The sequence below is a fragment of the Mobula birostris genome, chromosome 13 (genome assembly GCF_030028105.1).
Source record: "Mobula birostris isolate sMobBir1 chromosome 13, sMobBir1.hap1, whole genome shotgun sequence".
In the NCBI taxonomy this organism is placed as follows: Eukaryota; Metazoa; Chordata; class Chondrichthyes; order Myliobatiformes; family Myliobatidae; genus Mobula; species Mobula birostris.
The window spans coordinates 27,446,986-27,466,069 of record NC_092382.1 but is presented as its reverse complement, the minus strand read 5'-3'; the positions used below and the strand labels follow the sequence as shown (position 1 = coordinate 27,466,069).

At 42.9% G+C, this 19,084-nt stretch overlaps 1 protein-coding gene across 12 annotated transcripts in view; it reads left to right on the top strand.

The window, feature by feature from the left end:
• Positions 1 to 323: 323 nt before the first annotated feature.
• Positions 324 to 19,084, top strand: part of LOC140208622 (NACHT, LRR and PYD domains-containing protein 3-like) — an 83,807-nt gene continuing 65,046 nt past the window's right edge. For 4 of the 12 annotated variants that reach the window (XR_011888849.1, XR_011888848.1, XM_072277441.1 and 1 more), the window contains exons 1-3: positions 336 to 445; positions 2,845 to 3,013; positions 16,324 to 16,464. The gene's annotated coding sequence lies outside the window, so the exon portion shown is untranslated. Of the gene's footprint in view, positions 446 to 2,844; positions 3,014 to 8,243; positions 8,432 to 16,323; positions 16,465 to 19,084 lie in introns of all 12 variants that reach the window. The other 8 variants (XM_072277437.1, XM_072277433.1, XM_072277436.1 and 5 more) reach the window with 7 other exon arrangements.

The following is a 19,084-nucleotide window of genomic DNA, read 5'->3' as shown; positions in this document are numbered from 1 at the left end:
AATTCCATGATCGAGGAGATGCGGATCGGGCAGAAACTTGTGTTTGAGATGGGAGAGCTGTAAATGTGAAATAAAGTGTGAAATGCGGCCGATGGGTCGGGCAGCGTGTGAGGGTCGAAGAGACGTCACCGGGTCACGTGGGAGACCCTCTACCGTCACGTGATCCCGTTTTAACGCAGATCAGCAGCATCTGTGGGTTTGTCCCCGAGGCCCCGCCCCGCCCCCCGCTCTGATGACGCAATAAGCACATTGCGCATGCTCACAGTCCCGGGATCGGCAGTGTTTTTTTCCTCCCGTCTTTGTTGAAGCGGGTCCGGAGCAGCGGATCGTCAGCGGGATCGGGATCGGGATCGGGAGAGGGTCCTCGCCCCCTCGGGCGGGGAGCCGGGGATGGGGGGGGGGGACGGATCATTCTCTGCGCAGCGAGACCGACAAGATCCATGCGGTGAGTATTGAGTCCAGTCCCGAGCGATGCTGGGCAGTGAGTCCTGTTAACTTTACCGAACTGGTGGTCTCATCCCGCTTCCTGGACAGAACCTGCCGGGGTGAGTCCGGGTTGTGAGACCTTCACCCCGAACCTTGGGATGCTTTCCATGGTGTGTTGATAAAAGTAAGTTAGGGGAGAAGGGTAAATGCCAAAGTTCCTGTTAATCTTTGTCATTTTAGTTCATAGTAGTATGTACTGTTAATTCAGTATTTGTATATTGCTGGAAGACCATCAGTGATCGTCCTTGATCCCTTCTCCCACCTGGTTCTATCTGCTCATTCCCTGCCCATCTTGTTCAATCTCTGTCCAGCTTGTATCCCACCAATGATTACATACCAATAATCTCTCTTCTACCGTTGCCTTCATTATAAAGTATTTTACCTCACTGAGTTATTTCTGAAATCACTGTTTGGTACCTGGAACTACCAGAGGATTCATTTAATGCAGAATGCGGAAGGACAAAGACAGTCACCACAATTTTAGTTTCAAAGTTACCAAATGGCTGCTGTGTTAATCTTTGTCAGCAGGAGACTCTCCGCATTTAAAGCTGAGTCTGTTATTTCCTGTTTTGGTCATTTTTGGAGAGGCCAGGAACAGCCCACGGGATCAGCAGGGAGTGGTGTACATTTTTATCGCTCTCTGGTCACTTCCTGTCATTGAGAGTTAGTGGCCTCGGGAGCAGATGTAACACTGATAGTGGGGTGGGGAGGATGTTGTGAGCATCGACTGTATTAACCCTGTGATGGAATGAAGAGGAAGCTAATTAATGTGGGACTTACATTTGTGTAACTTTGGTCAGGCCGTCACAAGCATCTTGCAATCAGTCAATTTACTGTAGAAGGAGAACATGCTGGAAATGTTCAGCGGATTGGGCAACATCAGTTCTGATACTGGGTCTTCCACAGATCCAATCTGATGTACTGAGTTTCCAGCATTTAATTTCAATTTGAAGTGTAAAGCTTGTTATTCCTCTTAGCCTACAGGAAAGGTAATTGTACTGAGCAAAATCTCATTTAGCAATACAGTAATGATAAAATGTGTTCAGTTTAGCTGCTGGAGACGATGTGAAACGTATCCATGTCTGCTGGTGACCCATGCCCAGGTTTTCCAGCCCAATATCTGGCCCAGTCAGAGGATTATCAGGTTCCCATTCGACCACAGGTTGATGCAGGAGTGTTAGTTTTTGAACTCTGAACGGCCAAGACTTTGCAGCATGTTACTGGCAACAAGGGAGTCCTGGGAAAATTGGTGCATGGTCTATTATCCTGCGATACAGACTCCAGGCATATGGAACTGTCATTTTTTGGGATTTGACCAGGTCAGTACTTCTGTAGATGGGGCTGGATGTTCCTCCTTCCACAATGATTCAGAAGTCTCGGGTTGCTGGACATTGGTTGTGGGGATGATGTGTGAGGATTCTGGGGTCGGTAAGTGGCACATTCAGCTGTGTGATCCTATCACAGACTTTGACCAAGGTAAAATGAACCCAGGGATCGAGCTGCTTGGGCTTATGAGGTGTTGAGTGAATATTTCTGGTCTGGAGTCAGGTGTTTGTTGCTGGAGTTCATTTGGAAGCAATGATTGATAATCTGAGGAGAGAATGAGATCCCATTCCAGCCCTCACAGGGAGAACCCTGTGATTAAGTGTTTGCAGCAGTGGAATTGGACCCAGGGGATTCAGTGTTCAAACCATGTTTGGAAATTACCCCTCACTGTCACCTGTCTGTTAGTCAGTGGTCCTGGGCTTGTGCTCAGTGGAGTTCAATGGGATGGTGGGGGTGGGGGTGGGGGTGGTGCTTGTTTAAGGAAATCTACTGAATGCTGAGAAGCCTGGATACAGTGGACATGGAGAGGATGTTTCCATTAGACGGAGAGTCTGTGATCTGACAGCACAGTCTCAGAATAAAGAAGCGTCCTTTTAAAACTGAGGTGAGGAGAATAATTAAGTGAAGGGTGGCTGATCTGTGGAATTTGTTGCCACAGGGTGTGGTTGAGGCTGCCGTTTGGGTATATTTATGGCAGAGAGTAATATATTTGTGATTGCTAAGTAACTTCAGGGTTACAGGAGGAATATGGTGTTGGAATAAAACTCAGCCATGTTTGAATGGTGGAGCAGACTCGATGGACAAAATCATCTAATTCTGTTCCTGTGTCTTGTGTCTTACCATGACTGAACGATGACTCCTTCGTATCCCATACCAGGTTTTATGACATGTGAGGGACAATTACAGATTTGTTCTCTGCGATCATTATATTTGTCTTCAACGTTTAAATTTCAGTGTTTTGTTTTTTGGAACATTGAGCAGAAATGTTTTCCTTTGTATTGTTAACGTGCTTCATTATCTCTCTGGTTAAAGTTAGATCTGGGCTGAGAGATTTATTAGAAGAAAAGACGGCAACTAGAACTGAACCACGACTGAAGATGAGGGAACAGCAACAAGTGAACCAGCCCAAGGACTGAGAGCACCAACTGGAGAGAACCCTTCTGACTTGGGGTTTCCATAGATTCATTCGGGATATAGTCTGGTGAGTCTCATTTACTCAAACACTGGTCCTTTAAATATCACATACTTGTACAAGGGAAGGTAGGAAATTGTTGTGGTGAGACTGAATGTGCCCAGAAGTACCAGGTAGGCCTCTGTCAGACCCAGTTACAATCACTTCTGGTCTGGTGATGTACTGTCAGTATCCCAGCTCTTTAAACTCACTCACATTCCCTCAGTGTTTGCTCATTTCAAGGTCTTGCATCTTGTGATGTAGCTTTTGGTCACTTCTGAGTGGGGAGGTGGAAACAAAGGGGAGAGTTAATACTAAACATCTTTCCAAAAAAAAAGTAATTCTTTGAGCTTACTTGCTGCAAACCTGCTTGGCCTTTTCTCCTTGGAGTGACAGAGAATGAGAGGAGACCTGATAGAGGTGTATAAGAGGTGCATTGATCATGCGGATAGCCAAAGGCTTTTTCCCAAGGCTGAAATGACTGACATGAGGGAGCATAGTTTTAAGGTGCTTGGAAGCTGGTAGAGGGGGATGTCAGGGGAGTTTTTCCACACAGAGTGGTGGGTGTGGAATGCATTGTTGGTGACGGTAGTGGAGGCAGATACAATAGGGTATTTTAAGAGACTCTTAGATAGGTACATGGAGCTTAGAAAAATAGTGTTATGCGGTTGGGTAATCCTAGACAGTTTCTAGAGTTGGTTACATGGTCGGCAGAACATTGTAGGCTGAAGGGCCTGTAATATGCTGTAGATTTCTATGTTCCTTGTTCAAACCTATACCCTATACATTTCCAACCAACTGATTGATATAGATGACAAGTAACAGTGGGTGTAACCCTGGGGAACATCACTAGGCACTGGCCTCGAGTCCAAGAAACAGGCTCTCACCATCACCCTCTGCTTCCTGGCATTCAGCTGTTCCCAGACTCTGGGGCTCTGTCACAAGCACAATGTTAACAGGAAGATTAGTCAGTACTTGTTGCTTCCTGAAAGGTCACCTATCCTGTCTGATTCAATGGACCAACTCCTCCCTTGTTTATGACATAACTTACCCCGGGACCCATCCTCCTGGGTCATGCTGCGTCTGATAACCCACATCCCCAACCTCCCTCCACCCCGCCAATGACCCCACATCCCCAACCTCCCTCCACCCCGCAAATGGCCCCACACCCTTTCCATCATTTACCCCACACCCGCACACGTAGACTGATCACATCACCCACATCCTCCCTCCCAGCCTGGGGAACCACAACTAATTGATCCCACAGTCTCGGGCACGAAACTAAAACCAGAGCTGTAAGACCAGACAGCCTGGACTCTCCAGCCATCCGGCTCGGTCCCGGCCTTTTTCCGCTGCAACTAAAGCTTGATTTACACAAACCCGGGATCAGCCCCTTCCTCACCGCCAGCTAAACAAGAAAACTACCGACATCGGCTGGAATTGCCACTGTGCTGCGATTTGCAGGATGTCCCTGTGGCACCTCCAGAGGTCGGATGGACAACACAGACCCGTCCTTTCAATGTGACATCCCTGAGCTCCACATCTACTCCATCCAACCAAATCTAGGCAAACTTCAATGACCAACAAATATAGTTCTTCTCAGCGATCAGCTGTTTGAATGATAAACGGACTTAGAGGAAGGGTTGTCTATGGTCCACATTGTCAGGGTGTTGAGTTTACCAGGAGACAGAGACTGCAGGGACGAGAGGTTTCCTGTTGACTAATACACTGTGTGTGGACCCCGCTGGCAATTCTGGTGTTGTGACCCGAATCGAGACAAACACCAGGCTGCCCACTCCACCAACAACACGGCACAGCCGGACACATAACAGGGGACTTTACATCTCACAACACTGGATTCAGTGATGAAACCTGTGATTAATGTTGTTGTCCCACTGAAATAATAAGAAACGTCCATTCAGGTGCTTTTAAATACGAGCGCTCCCCCACTGGTGACGTCACACAGGGTCCCCCACACTGGGATCTGCCCTCACGTGCGCGGGGTCTTACGCACTGGAGAGCTCGAGTATTATTGGACTTTTTCTATGGTTTCTATGATTCACATTGTCAGGGTGTTGAGTTTACCAGGAGACAAAGACTGCGGGGACGAGAGGTTTTCTGTTGACTGATATGAATCTGTGTTTACACTGCTGCCAATTCCAGCTTACATCCGTAAAACCATTGTTTATGAAATTTGTGAACAACAGGATACTGCAATGACTGAACCAGATCACCCTGGAAAGTCCTCCCCAGAAACATTTGAGGTTTTGTGACACAACTAAAGAAAAAGGCCACACTGCCCACTCCATCAACAACATGGCAAAGCTGGGCACATAGCAGCAGACTTTACCTCAAAAAATGCTGGATTCACTAATGAAACCTGTTAAGTTTCCTTCGTTGTTCCCTGAAATCATTAAAAATGTACAGTAAACAGCTTTTGAAAAACGTTCTTGCCCACACGTGACGTCACTCTGTGCCCCCACATGCCTGATGCCACGTGTGGGATCCCCACCCCGGGGTCTGACTTCACTCTGTGCCCCCACATGCCTGATGTCACGTGTGGGATCCCCACCCCGGGGTCTGACTTCACTCTGTGCCCCCACATGCCTGATGTCACGTGTGGGATCCCCACCCCGGGGTCTGACTTCACTCTGTGCCCCCACATGCCTGATGTCACGTGTGGGATCCCCACCCCGGGGTCTGACTTCACTCTGTGCCCCCACATGCCTGATGTCACGTGTGGGATCCCCACCCCGGGATCTGACTTCACTCTGTGCCCCCACATGCCTGATGTCACGTGTGGGATCCCCACCCCGGGGTCTGACTTCACTCTGTGCCCCCACGTGCCTGATGTCACGTGTGGGATCCCCACCCCGGGGTCTGACTTCACTCTGGTACCCCCACATGCCTGATGCCACGTGTGGGATCCCCACCCCGGGGTCTGACTTCACTCTGTGCCCCCACATGCCTGATGTCACGTGTGTGTCACGTGTGGGATCCCCACCCCGGGATCTGCAATTCCTTATGTCACACTGGCACTGAGACAGTTGAATTTTACCGGCTAAGGCAACAAATACCTGACCCACCCACCACCCCACACTCTTCCCATTGGGGAGAATTGATGTCAATCACTGCTTAAACCCAATAGCGGAGATGGGCCAGCTGAGAGGGCATTACCCCACTGATGTGGTCTCCTACTCCTGCCGAACACCCCGTCAAAGCAGAACAAACCTCAAAGTAGGCATCCCAATTTTTCAATTATTTCCATTTCCCTCCACGGGAAGTTGGGTGCGTTTGTAAATTGACTCCTGTGGCTGGAGTATAATGGATCGCTGACAGGTAGGAGGAGACTGCTCGGCCCATTGGCTTGATGCAACCTCCTCGCAGAGTGAGTGATCCGGCAGAAGGACGAGGGCGAGGGATTTTACTGAGAGGATAAAGATGGTGTGAGAGGGGGTGGACAGCATGGAGTCGAGAGGTTGTTTGTCCGGTTGGGGGATCAAGGAGCAAGATGGGGGAAGGAGCCCATTAACAGTGGGGAAGGGACATGAGGGGCTCATCTGTGGAAATGTCTGAGCCTGCAGTGGTGGTGTGCAGAGATATTCACCACTTTGGGGGGTAAACACTGGTAGACTGTTTACCTGCAACTGGGGCAAATGGTCTGGGCAAAGTGTAGATTGGAATGGTGTTGGGGGGCAAGGATGGACCGGTCTCAGGTCTTATTGAATGACAGGATGGGCTGAGTGGCCTGTTCCCGTTCCTGTTGTCTGTGTGTTTAAAGAGAAGGAATAACCAGATCCTCCTTGGATCTGCAGGATTTCCCAGTGGGTGTAGTAGGGTCCGGTGCTTGGAGCCCAGTTGTTCCCAAACTGTGTCAACAATTTGGCTGGGGGACCAAATTCAACATTTCCAACTCTGTTCTTGAAAAGAAATGTATATTTGTACATTGTTAATGATACAAAATATATATTTATGATTATTGACACAACATATATATTTTCTATATTGTTAATGATATAAAACTCATATTTCTATATTGATAATGACACAGAATTGTGTAATTTATGGTCCGTGTGTTATCTGAATGTTCTTGCCTGTGATGTTGCTGCAAGTCAGTGTTTCTCTGTACCTGTATCTTCCTGTACTTGCGCACTTGTCAATAAATTCAACAGGACCTGAGAAAACTCTGATATTTGATTAGTGATGATTATCTTGGCAGCTCGGTAGGTCAATTATAGAGATACTGTAATACACTGTTAATTACAAGACAGTGTTACAAATTACAAGTTGATGAGCAGAGGGATCTTGGAGTCCAAAGTTCATCGCTCCCTGAAAGTTGCTACACAGATTGACAGGGTGGTTAAGAAGGCAAATGGCATGGTTGTCTTTATTAGTCAAGACATTGCATTTAAAATTCAGGAAGTTATGTTGCAGCTTCATAAAGCGTGAGTTAGGCCACATCTGGAGTATTTCATAGAGGTCTGGTTGCCTCATTCCAGGAAGGATGTCACTGTCCCTGGAGAGGGTGCAGAAGAGCTTTACCAGGATATTGCTGGATTATAGGGCATGTGCTATAACAAGAGGTTGGACAAGCTTGGGTTGTTTTCTCTGGACCCACGCAGGCTGGGGTAAGACGATGGAGGTTCATAAGGGTACGAGACGCAAAGGTAGAGTAGGCAGAGTATAACGTTTTACCCAGGGTAAATATGTCTAAATCACGATGCATGCATTTAAAGTGAGAGGGGGTAGTTTGAAAAGAGATGTGAGGGGCAAGTGTTTTTTTTTCACACAGAGTGGTGGGTTGCTGGAATGTGCTGCCTGGTGTGATGGTAGCGGCAGATACATTGGGGACTTTTAAGAGATGTTTAGATAGAAACATGAATGTGAAGGAAAATTGTGTAGGCAGAAGGGTTTAATTTAGTTGGCAATTTGATTAATTGAATAGTTTGAACACAACATTGTGGGCCAGAGGGCCTGTTCCTGTGCTGTACTGTTCTATGTTCTGTGTCTCTTGTCGAGAGGTTTCGGGGTGATGGAGGCAAAATAAGTGAGTGGAAACAACAGGTCAGCTGGAGCCCAAAGTGGGAAATGTGAGATCACCCACTTCTGTAGGAGAAACAGAAATCCTGAGTGTGATTAAATAGAGATGGACTGAGGTGCAGTGGGTAGGGAGGGAGGTCAAAGGTACATTATATTTATTGCAAGAGTTATTGGGTATAAGAATGAAAATGGCTTTAACAATTATTTGTGCTTTGTTGAGACTGTACCTGGAATATGGTGTAAAATCCCACTCCCCACACTAACACGGGTTATACAGACCAAAGAACAAACTGCCGGAGGAACTCAGTGGGTCGGGCAGCATCTGTGGAGGGAAATGGACCGTCAACATTTCGGGCCGAGACCCTCCCTCTGGACTGAGAGTGGACAGGAAATAGTCAGAGAAAAGAGGTGAGGGCAAGAGAGGTGGATCCAGGTGAGGGGGGAGGTGGGAAGATGGAAATAGTGATGGGGTTGGAGGTGAATGATTCGGACTGCAGTCGATGGAAATTAATTCCATTGAGGATTATCAAAGAGGTTACAGAGTATTTGTTATGGAGAGTGCAATGAAGATTCACCAGACTGATCCCTGGAGTGGTGGGGTCATCATATGAAGAAAGATCAAATGCAATAACCCTTTCATTTAGAGAATCGAGGACTGAGAGGTGAACACATTGAAATGCACAACATCATTACCGGTTGAACCAGGGATCCCAGTCTCTGAAAAAGTGGGTGGACTGTCCGGGACTGAGATGAGGGGAAATGTCTCCACTCCGAAGGTTGTGAATGTTTGTAACTCCCCACCAGAGAGGGCGGTGATTACCCTCACAGAATAAAGAGGCTGGCAGATGGGTGGAGACTGAAGGGATCGAGGAAATGAGGATCGGGAAGAAACGTGGCTGAGATGGGAGAGCAGCTATCATCTTGTCATTGGTTGGAGGGGCTGAATGGCCACCTCCTGCTGTTTCTCACTTGATGTTTCAATGTTCCTGTCCAGTGAGGCCAGAGGAATATGAATGGAAATTAGTGTTTGTAAATATAGAAGTGGTTTGAATGAAACCTGCACAATTCTTTTTTGGGAGTGAATTGTCTGTTGGACAGTAATGGGAATCAAACCCGTACTTCTGTGACCCAGGGGGTGCAGGGATGGGACAGGAATGATGCAGAGAGAAAAATTAAAAACGTCGCTGGTGTAAATGTGAAATGTGGAGAGTGTGGCAGGTGGATCAGGCAGCGTGTGAGGAGCGAGGAGCAGAGTCACTGGTTTAAATGAGAGATCCTGCACCCATCACACGATCCTGTTTCCCGCTCCCTTTTTGCAGGATTGTTTCGGAGGCCCGGCCCCTGCTCTATGACACACGATCACATTGTGCATGCTCAGTCCGGGATGGGCAGTATTATTTTTGTGTGGATGGATGCAGCGGATTGTTTGTGGGGTTCGGATCAGGAGAGTGACCTCACCCCCTGGGGCGGGGAGCCGGGGAAAGATCATTCTCTGCGGGGCGAGACCAGCGAGATCCCGTAGGTGAGAATTGAGGCCGGTCCCGAGCGGTGTTGGGCAGTGATTCCCGTTATTTCCCTGAACAGCCGGCTTCCCCCCACTTCCCGGACAGAACCTGCTGGATGGGTCGGGGTTGTGGGACCTTCACACTGAACCTCCTGAGACGAGCCGTCGCTCAGCCCCTGGTGCTGTGGTCCTGGGAGCGGGATGAGGTGGTGAGGCCGGGACTGAACCCATCCATTGAGATGTATCCTGGGAACTTCATCTCCATCACCTGGCCCGGTAGCGGATCCAGACTTCACCTGGATCGATACCTGAGTTCAACAATTGTTTCCATGTATCTGGGCTCCTAAAAAAAAATCTACATTTCACTTAACTCTCCCTAAAGAAGATCCAGCCCGGAAACCCAGGCTGTCTAATAATCTCCACACCACTAAAATGGGAAACCTGTTTATTATTGTCATGTATAGAGGTTCACTGAAAATCTAGTCTTGCGTACCCATCCACACACATCAATTCATTAAAAAGTACATTGAGGTGATACAAGATAAAACAATAACAGTGTTAAAAAGCATTATGGTTCCAGAGAAAATGTAAGGTCACTTCAAGTTACATGGTGAGGTAAGCTGTCCATCTTATCACACTGGGGACATCCAGTTTGCTTATAACAGCAGAATGGAAGTCGTCCCTGAGCCTGGTGGTACATGATTTCAGGTTTATGTAGCTTCTGCCCAATGGGGAATGGGTGAGAAGTGAGAATGTCCCAGGTTGTGGGGATCTTTGAGTACACGGCATGCTTTACTGAGTCACTGGGAAATGTAGATGGAGTCCATGGAGGGGAGGTCAGTTTCTGTGATGTGCTCAGCTCTGTCAACAGCTCTCTGCAGTTCCTTGCAGTCATGGGACAGAGCAGTAGCCAGACGAAGGTGTCAAGTATCTGGATGGGATACTTCCCACGGTGCGTTGATAACATTGGGTTAGGGGAGAAGGGTATATGCCAAATTTTGTGTTGTTCTATCTAGATCAATTTAGAATATTTTATACAGTAGTATCAACTATTAATTCAGTATCTGTGTATTACTGGAGGACCGTCAGTGACCGTCGTTGATTCCTTCACCCATCTGGTTCCATCTCCTCATCCCCTGCCCATCTTGTTCAAGCTCTGTCCAGCCTGTATCCCACCACCTCAATGATATATATCAACAATCTCTCTTCTGCCGTTGTCTTCATTTTGTCTCACTGAGTTATATCTGAAATAGGTGTTTGTTACCTGCAAGTACCAGAGTATTTATTGAGTACAGCATCAGGTAGGGTAAAGACAGCCATTACAATTTTTAGCTTCAACGTTACCAGATGTCCGCTGTGTTAATCTTTGTCAGGAGGAGACTTGGAAGTAGAAATAACAGGTTGATAGTGGGGTGGGGGGGATGTTGTGAGCATTGACTGTATCATCGCTGTGTCGGAATGAAGGCAAAACTAATGAATGTGGGCATTACATTTGTGCAACTTTGTTCAGGTTTGAACTTTGTTCAAACATCTTGTAATCAGTCAATAGTTGAGCATCATTGCATCATTTGAAGTAAAAAGAGAAAATGCTGGAAACATTCAGCAGATCGGGCAGCATCTTGGACAGTCCCAGTTCTGATACTGGGCCTTCCACAGTTTCTCTTTCCACACATCCAATCTGATGTACCAAGTTTCCTGCACTTTAACATAAAACTTAAATTAAAAGCACATTATTCCTGTTAGCTTGAAGGAAATGTGATGATTGCGTTGGGCAATATCCCATTTTCTTCATCTCCAACCATGCCACCAGATCTGAACCCACTGTAAGGATTTATATCTCACAAAAGGCTGTACGAACCCGTGTCCTTCTCTGGTACAGAGGTCACTGACACCCTCTTCCCAATCTGCACTCGCAGCCCATGCTGGTGACAGCTGTTCCCAGATTCTGGGACTCTGCAACAAACACAATGTTAACAGTAAGATAGACAGTAATTAATATGAAGATAGTATTGTTGCTTCCTGAAAGGACATGAGAGCTAAGCTGTCTGATCCAATTGACCAGATCCTCCCTTGTTTACAACTTAATTTGCCCCATGCCCATTCTCCCCGGGTCACGCAGCATCCGATAACACCCTGTACCCCAACCTCCCTCTACGCTGCCAATTGCCAACATCCTTCCCACCATGCAGCCCGCACCCACACATGTAGACAGATCCCCTTCACCCACATCCACCCTCCCAGCTGGGGACGCACAGCTAGCTGATCCCACAATCCCAGCTCGGGCACAAAACTGGGGCTGCAGACTGGAGAGCCTGAAGCCTCTGGCTGTCCGGCAGAGCTCGGTCCCAGCCCTTTCCCACTGCAACCCACACTCAATTTACGCAAACCCGAGATCAGCCCCTTCCTCACCGCCTCACGTATAGGAGAACCGCTGGGGTTGGCACCACACCTGTGCTTTGAGGGGGTCTACCGCGGCACCATTCGTGGCCGGAGATCGCAGCATCTGCGGGTTTCATTTCGAGGCCCCGTCCGCCACACACTTGGCGCATGCTCACTTTTCCTGGGTGGGCGGCGTTTTTCCCTATTCTGTGTTGGGATAGTCTGTGGGGTCGGCATTGGGAGAGGACCCTCGCCCCTGGAGCAGTGAGCCGGCGGAAGCATCACCAGCACAGGTTGAATTTCTTTCTTTTCAAATCTTTTTGTTGTTATATTATACAGAAAAAATAACAAGTACATTGAAGTAACAACACTTACAATGTCTCAAAAAAGACATTATCTTAAAGACTGAAAAAAAATTTGTGATATCAAAAAAACCTACTAAACAGAAAAGTGAGAAAAAATATAGAACCCATTAGGTGTACAACCCCAGAGTCATGTGTCATACAAAAGCTTCTAAAAATAAACATCAAACCGCCAGCAAGAAAAGAAAATATACTAAAAAATTTACAATTAGATCGTGGAAAAATTATATCAATTAGCTCAAATGATAATAATGAGCAAATGAGCCCCATCTTTTCTCAAAATCAAATAAAGGTTCAAAGGTTTGACTTCTAATTTTCTCCAAACTAAGACATAGCATCACTTGAGAGAACCATTGTAATGAAATGGGAGCTGATGTATCCTTCCACTTCAACAAAATGGCCCTCCTAGCTATCAATGTAACAAATGCAATAACATGTTGGTTAGACACAGAAATACCATGAATATTTTGAGGAATTATTCCAAAAAAGCATTAGGTTCCAAAAATTATTCCAAAAATTTATTAGGTTGTAGATTAATTTTAAGTGCTTTAGAAATTGTTGAAAAAAAACAACGTCCAGAACTGTTCCAATATAGAACAAGACCAAAACATATGTGTCAGTGTAGCTATCTCAGTTTTACATCTATAGCAATGACTATCAACATTAGAAAAGATTTTAGAAAGTCTCTTCTTCGTCAGATGATAACGATGTACAATTTTAAATTGAATCAATGAATGGCTACCACAAATTGAAGAAGAGTTAACCAACTTCAAAATCCGCATCCAATCCTCTGTCATAAAAGTCAAATTAAGTTCCTTTTCCCAATCTTGTTTAATCTTAGATAAAGGACGCTTATCCCATTGTAATAATAAACTATAAATTCTTCCAATAGATCCCTTGATCAGACGATTCACAATCATGATAGTATCTAACAGGTCAGCCTTCAATATGTAAGGAAAATTACTTCAATACTTCTGTAAAAAATGTCTAACTTGAAGGTATTGCAGGAAGTGTGATTATGAAAGAGAATATGTATCAATTAATTGTTCAATAGACATCAATCTATCTTCTTTAAATAAATCCAAAAAAAGAATTAATACCTTTAACTTTCCAAAGGAAAAAAAAAATTGGATCTCTCAAAATAAGCTTAAAAAAGTAATTTTGAAAAATTAAACTACAAAGTTTAAATTTTTTAAGATTAAAAAAATTGCAGAACTGGAGTCAAATTTGTAAAGAATACTTAATCACAGGATATAGGTTTAAATTAACAACTTTAACTAATTGCATAGATAAAGCAGCTTCCAATAATGAGATTAAATAAAACTGTTTTACAACTTTCAGTTCCAGGTCTACCCAAATTGGCTGATCACTCTTATCAACTCAGTATAACCAAACAGACATGTATCACACATTAACAGCCCAATAATACATTCTTAGATTAGGCAAAGCAAGACCTCCATCCTTTTTCAGTTTTTGTAAGTGACATTTACTAATTCCTGGTCTTTTATTATTCCAAATAAAAGATAAAATAATAGAATCAATCTGATCAAAAAAACTTCCTAGTCAAAACAGCAGGAATATCCTGAAATAAATATAAACATTTTGGTAAAATCATCTTTTTAACTATATGAATACGACCAACAAGTGAAAATGTAAGTGGACTCCATCTACTAAATAAATACTTCATAGAGTCTACTAAGGGAACAAAATTGGCTTTATAAAGATCCTTATATTTTTTTAGTAATTATAATACCTAAATATCTAAAAGAGTCTGTGACTTTAAAAGGAGTATTATCATATATAGAGACAGAATCATTTAAAGGAAACAATTCACTTTTACTGAAATTTATTTCATATCCTGAAAAAACTCCAAATTCATTAAATAATTTTGGCAAGGCAGGGATAGATTCATCAGGGTTAGATATATAAACCAATAAATCATCAGTGTAAAGAGAGATCTTATGCATGGTCTCATTCAGAGAAATCCCAGGGATATTTTTAGCTTCACAAAGAGCAATAGCAAGGGGTTCTAATATTATATTAAACAAAAAAGGACTTAATGGACAGCCTTGCCTTGTCCCCCGTGAAAGCTGAAAAAAAAGGAGACCTACAATTGTTAGTGACAACAGTAACAATAAGGCTTTATATATAACTTTAATCCAATTATTAAAATTAGCACCAAAGTCAAATTTCTCTAAAACATTGAATAAATATTTCCGTTCGACTCAATCAAATGCTTTTTCAGCATCCAAAGATACAACACATTGTGGAGTTTTAAAAGATGACGAATATGTAATGTTAAATGGTCTCTGAACATTTGAAAAAGAATAGCGACCCTTTATAAAGCCTGTTTGATATTTAGAAGTAATTTTACCCAAAATATGCTCCACTGGATTGGCCATTATCTTTGACAGAATCTTAGCATCGACATTCAGTAATGAAATAGGTCTATATGAAGCACAGTCAGTGGGATCTTTATCTTTTGTAAGAATTAAAGAAATAGAAGCCTCATAAAAAGTAGAGGGTAAGTCACCCTTCACAAAAGAATCCTTAAACATTTCCAACATATACGGAGAAAGCAACTTTCCAAATTTTTTTATAAAATTCTACAGGATAGCCATCAAGTCCCGGGGACTTACCAGATTGTATTGAAAAAATAGCTTTATGAATTTCAGTTTCAGTGATTTGAGCATCAAGAGTTTTTTGATCTTCAGCCGAGATTTTAGGAAAAACAATCTTTCGTAAAAAAGCATTCATTTCAGAGGAATCTAACAGACATTGAGATTTATCAAGTTCAGCATAAAAATCTTGAAAAATCTTATTAATTTCTTCATATTCCTGAGCTGAGGTACCTTCCTTCCTACGAATTTTCATGATTTGCCTTTTGGCTGCAGCCATTTTTAATTGAGATGCAAGCAGTTTATTATTTTTATCTCCAGACATATAAATTTGGCTCTTTAACTTAAGTAAATATTCTTCAATGGGATGAGTTGATAAGAGTTTATATTGTGATTGAAGTTCCACTCTTTGTTTAAATAAATTAGTATTGGGGGAAATTGCATAGATATTATCTAAATCTTTAATTTGTTTTGAAATTCTATCTAATTCTGCTTTAGTTTGTTTTTTTAAGTTTAGCTGAATAAGAAATAATCTGACCATGTAAAAATGCTTTAAATGTATCCCATATAACTAATTCAGACATACCCCCTATATCATTAAAAAGAAAAAAAATGCTTTTATCTGGGTTTCAATGAAACTGACAAAGTCAGAGTTTTGCAATAATGTCTGAGACATGCGCCAAGGTGGGCGGAAAAGAATGACATCATCAAATTCAAAAGACAGACTCAGAGGCACATGATCAGATATAGCAATAGCATCATATTCGCAAGTTTTAACACTAGACAAGAAGTGGGGATCGATTATAATATAATCAATCCTTGAATATTTTTATAAACATGTGAGAAGAAAGAATATTCTCTATTATCAAGATGGAGATACCTCCACAAATCGATCAACCCAAAATCAATCAAAAAGGAATTAATAAATGACGCGGATCGATTTGGAAGTCGCTGATTGGTTGAGCTCTTATAAATCATAGGATTTGAGCAGCAGTTTCCCCGCCCATTATCAGCATATATTCTTTTAAATCAGGCAGTAAAACAAATACCTTTTTTAAAAAAGAAGGATCATCTAAGTTAGGACCATAGAAATTATTCAAAACAACTTTTCTGTTACCGATCGTTCCTTTAACAATTAAAAATCTACCATTTGAATCTGATTCAATATCCTCTTGAATAAATATATTAGGTTTAATAAAAATAGATATGCCTTTTGTTTTACTCTGAGAAGACCATTCCACCATCCAAAAAATCTATTTTGATCTCCCTCCCTGATATGTGTCTCTTGAGCAAAAATTATATCAGGTTGGAATCGGTTAATAATTTTAAAAGTCTTTTTCATTTAATAGGATAATTCCAACCATGTACAATCCATTTTATTATATTAATCCGTTTAAATACCATACTGTAATTTTATTCTACTTTACACATATACAGGGCACATACCAATACGGGATGATCAGAAATGGCGGTGATGAAGAATACAACCAAATAAAAGCACGCATGCTCCAGAACCACCCAATGGGAAAAAACTCTTAACTCTAATCCCACCCACCCCCACCCGGAAGCCCGAGAAAGGCAAGCGATCTACGATCAAATTCAAAGCTACTGACCGTTCTGTCTGTGTTTTCTTTCCCTCCCCCATTAGTAAAAAAGTAGAGTGACATTGTTTAAAAAAAAGCAATAAAGTCTCAACAAAAAAAGCTATTTACATTCCATCGACTAATAAACAAGAAAGAACCAAAATAATGTTATCTCTTAGAAAGAAAAACAGCTCCATTTTTAAGTTTCATATTAATTCCCTAAAAATGCTTTAAATTCAATTATAAATGTTATAATAAAACAGAAAAAATATATGAAAAGCCCTATTAGTAGGAAAAAAAACTACCAATTAGCTGATTAAAGAAAGAAACAAACCAATTATTAAATTAAAGGAATAAATCCCCTTATCGTCTTCTCTCAGTTGAATGTTCAGATGATCATTTAGACAGATTATAAGATTATAGACCTGGAAACTAGGTCTTGACGAAAGAATATACGAATTGTTGGGCTGCAGGAAGGAGCTGAAGATGGAGATCTAATGGCTTACTTTGGTCAGCTTTTCCACACTTTATTTCCTACCGTTCTATCAAAGCTGCCTGCTATAGAAAGGGCACACAGGGCGTTTATCTTGAAATCGAAGTATTCTAGTAAACCAAGATCTGTTCTGGTTTGCTTTCATCACTTTAAAATTAAAGATCAAATAATGCGACAGGCAAGAAAACAGAATTTTTAGATTTATGGAATCTGAGCTCCGCTTTTACGAAGATTATCCAAGAGAGATTATGGAACAAAGATCAAAATATGCTCTGGTAATGAAACAAGCATATGCTAAAAAAAACTTTTTCCCTCTTTGAGGTATCCGACAAGAATTAAAGTTTTTCCTGCTAATTCTCCTCCATGTACTTTTTTTGATCCAAAAGCTGCACTGGACTTTGTTCAGGCTATACCCGCCGCTGCTGAATGAACTATCTGAAAGGCTGTTTGGCTTATTCGCATTTTGGAAAGCAGATTTATGAAGGTCATTTGTATATTTCATTGAGAGACTAATTAAAGAAGACAAGGAGAGTTGTTCATTTTTGCATATTGTTGGTTTTCCTTTGGAAAGATTTATGGCTCAAGTACGACTGTCTAAATGAGCACAGGTTGAATTAAATGCAGCACGAAGCAGGGTAAAAGGAGCCATTACAACTTTAATTCATTGTTACAGAAATTAAACTCTCAGCATATGATGTGGAGCTTTGTTCTTCACTTTTTTGGTTATTTCTGGTGAGCCACTTATTCAGTAACAGCCCACGAAGGAGTGTTACATGTTTCTTTTTTGTTCTCTGATCACTGCCCCACAGTGAAGAGACAAGTGACCTCAGGAGCAGGTGTAACAGATTGACAGTGAGGTGGGGAGGGGGAAGGATGTTGTGAACATTAACTGTATGGAATGTATTGGAATGAAGAGAAAACTAATGAATATGGGCATTGCATTTCTGCAAAATCTGTTCAGGATGTCACAAGCATCTTGAAATCAGTCAAAATAATTCATTCAAAATCATTCAAGTCATTGAAATCATTCAAAATAAAAAACAGAGAAATTATTGGAAATTCAGGGAGACCTCCAGCCTCCCAGATAACCACATCTGCATGAGGTGCACCAAGCTGCAACTCCTCAGGCAATGTGTTAAGGAACTGAAGCTGCAGCTCGATGTCCTTTGCCTCATATGGATGCTGAGGAAGTTCAAAGTAAAAATTATCAGAGTATCTTTAAAATCATCATCCATTCAAAACTAATAACTAAGCTCCAAGACCTGACCTGAATACCTCTTTGTGCAATTGGATCCTGGATTTCCTCACTTGTGGACCCCACTCAGTTCAGATTGGCAAAAACATCTCCACCACAATCTCCATCAGCACAGGAGTACCACAGGGCTGTGTACTTAGCTCCCTGCTCTACTCACTTTACACCTGTGACTGTGTGACTCAGTACAGCTCCACCACCACATGTAAGTTTGCTGATGATAACTCTGTTGTGAGCTGTATCAAAAGGGTTGGTGAATCAGCATACAGGAGGGAGACTGGTGTAATAACAACAACCTCTCACTCAATATCAATAAGAGCAAAAAACTGATTGTAGATTTCAGGGGAGGGAAGCCAGAGGTCCTTGAGCCAGTGATCATTGGAGGACCAGAGTTGAAGGGGGTCAGTAACATTAAATTCTTGGGTGTCATTCTCAGAGGTCCTATCCTGGACCCATCATATAAATATCAATGTGAAGAAAGTACAACAGTGCCTCTACTTCCTCAGGAGTCTGTGGAGATTCAGTATGTCATCAAAAACGTTGGCAAACCTCTGTAGATGTGTGGTGGAAAGTCTGCTGACTGGCTGCGTTATGGACTGTTCGAAGAACACTAATGTCTTTGAGCAGAAAATACTACAAGAGGTAGTGGTTTGGCCCAGTATGTCACGGGTAAAGCTCTCTCAACCATTGAGCACATCTGCACGAAATGTTGCCTTGGAAAGGTAGCATCCATCTTCAAAGATCCTCACCACCCAGGCCATGCACTTTTCTCGCTTCTGCCATCAGGTAGAAAGTTCGGGTGCCTCAAGATGCGCACCATCAGGTTCCAGACCAGTTATAATCATGCAAACATTCGGATCTGAATGTGCA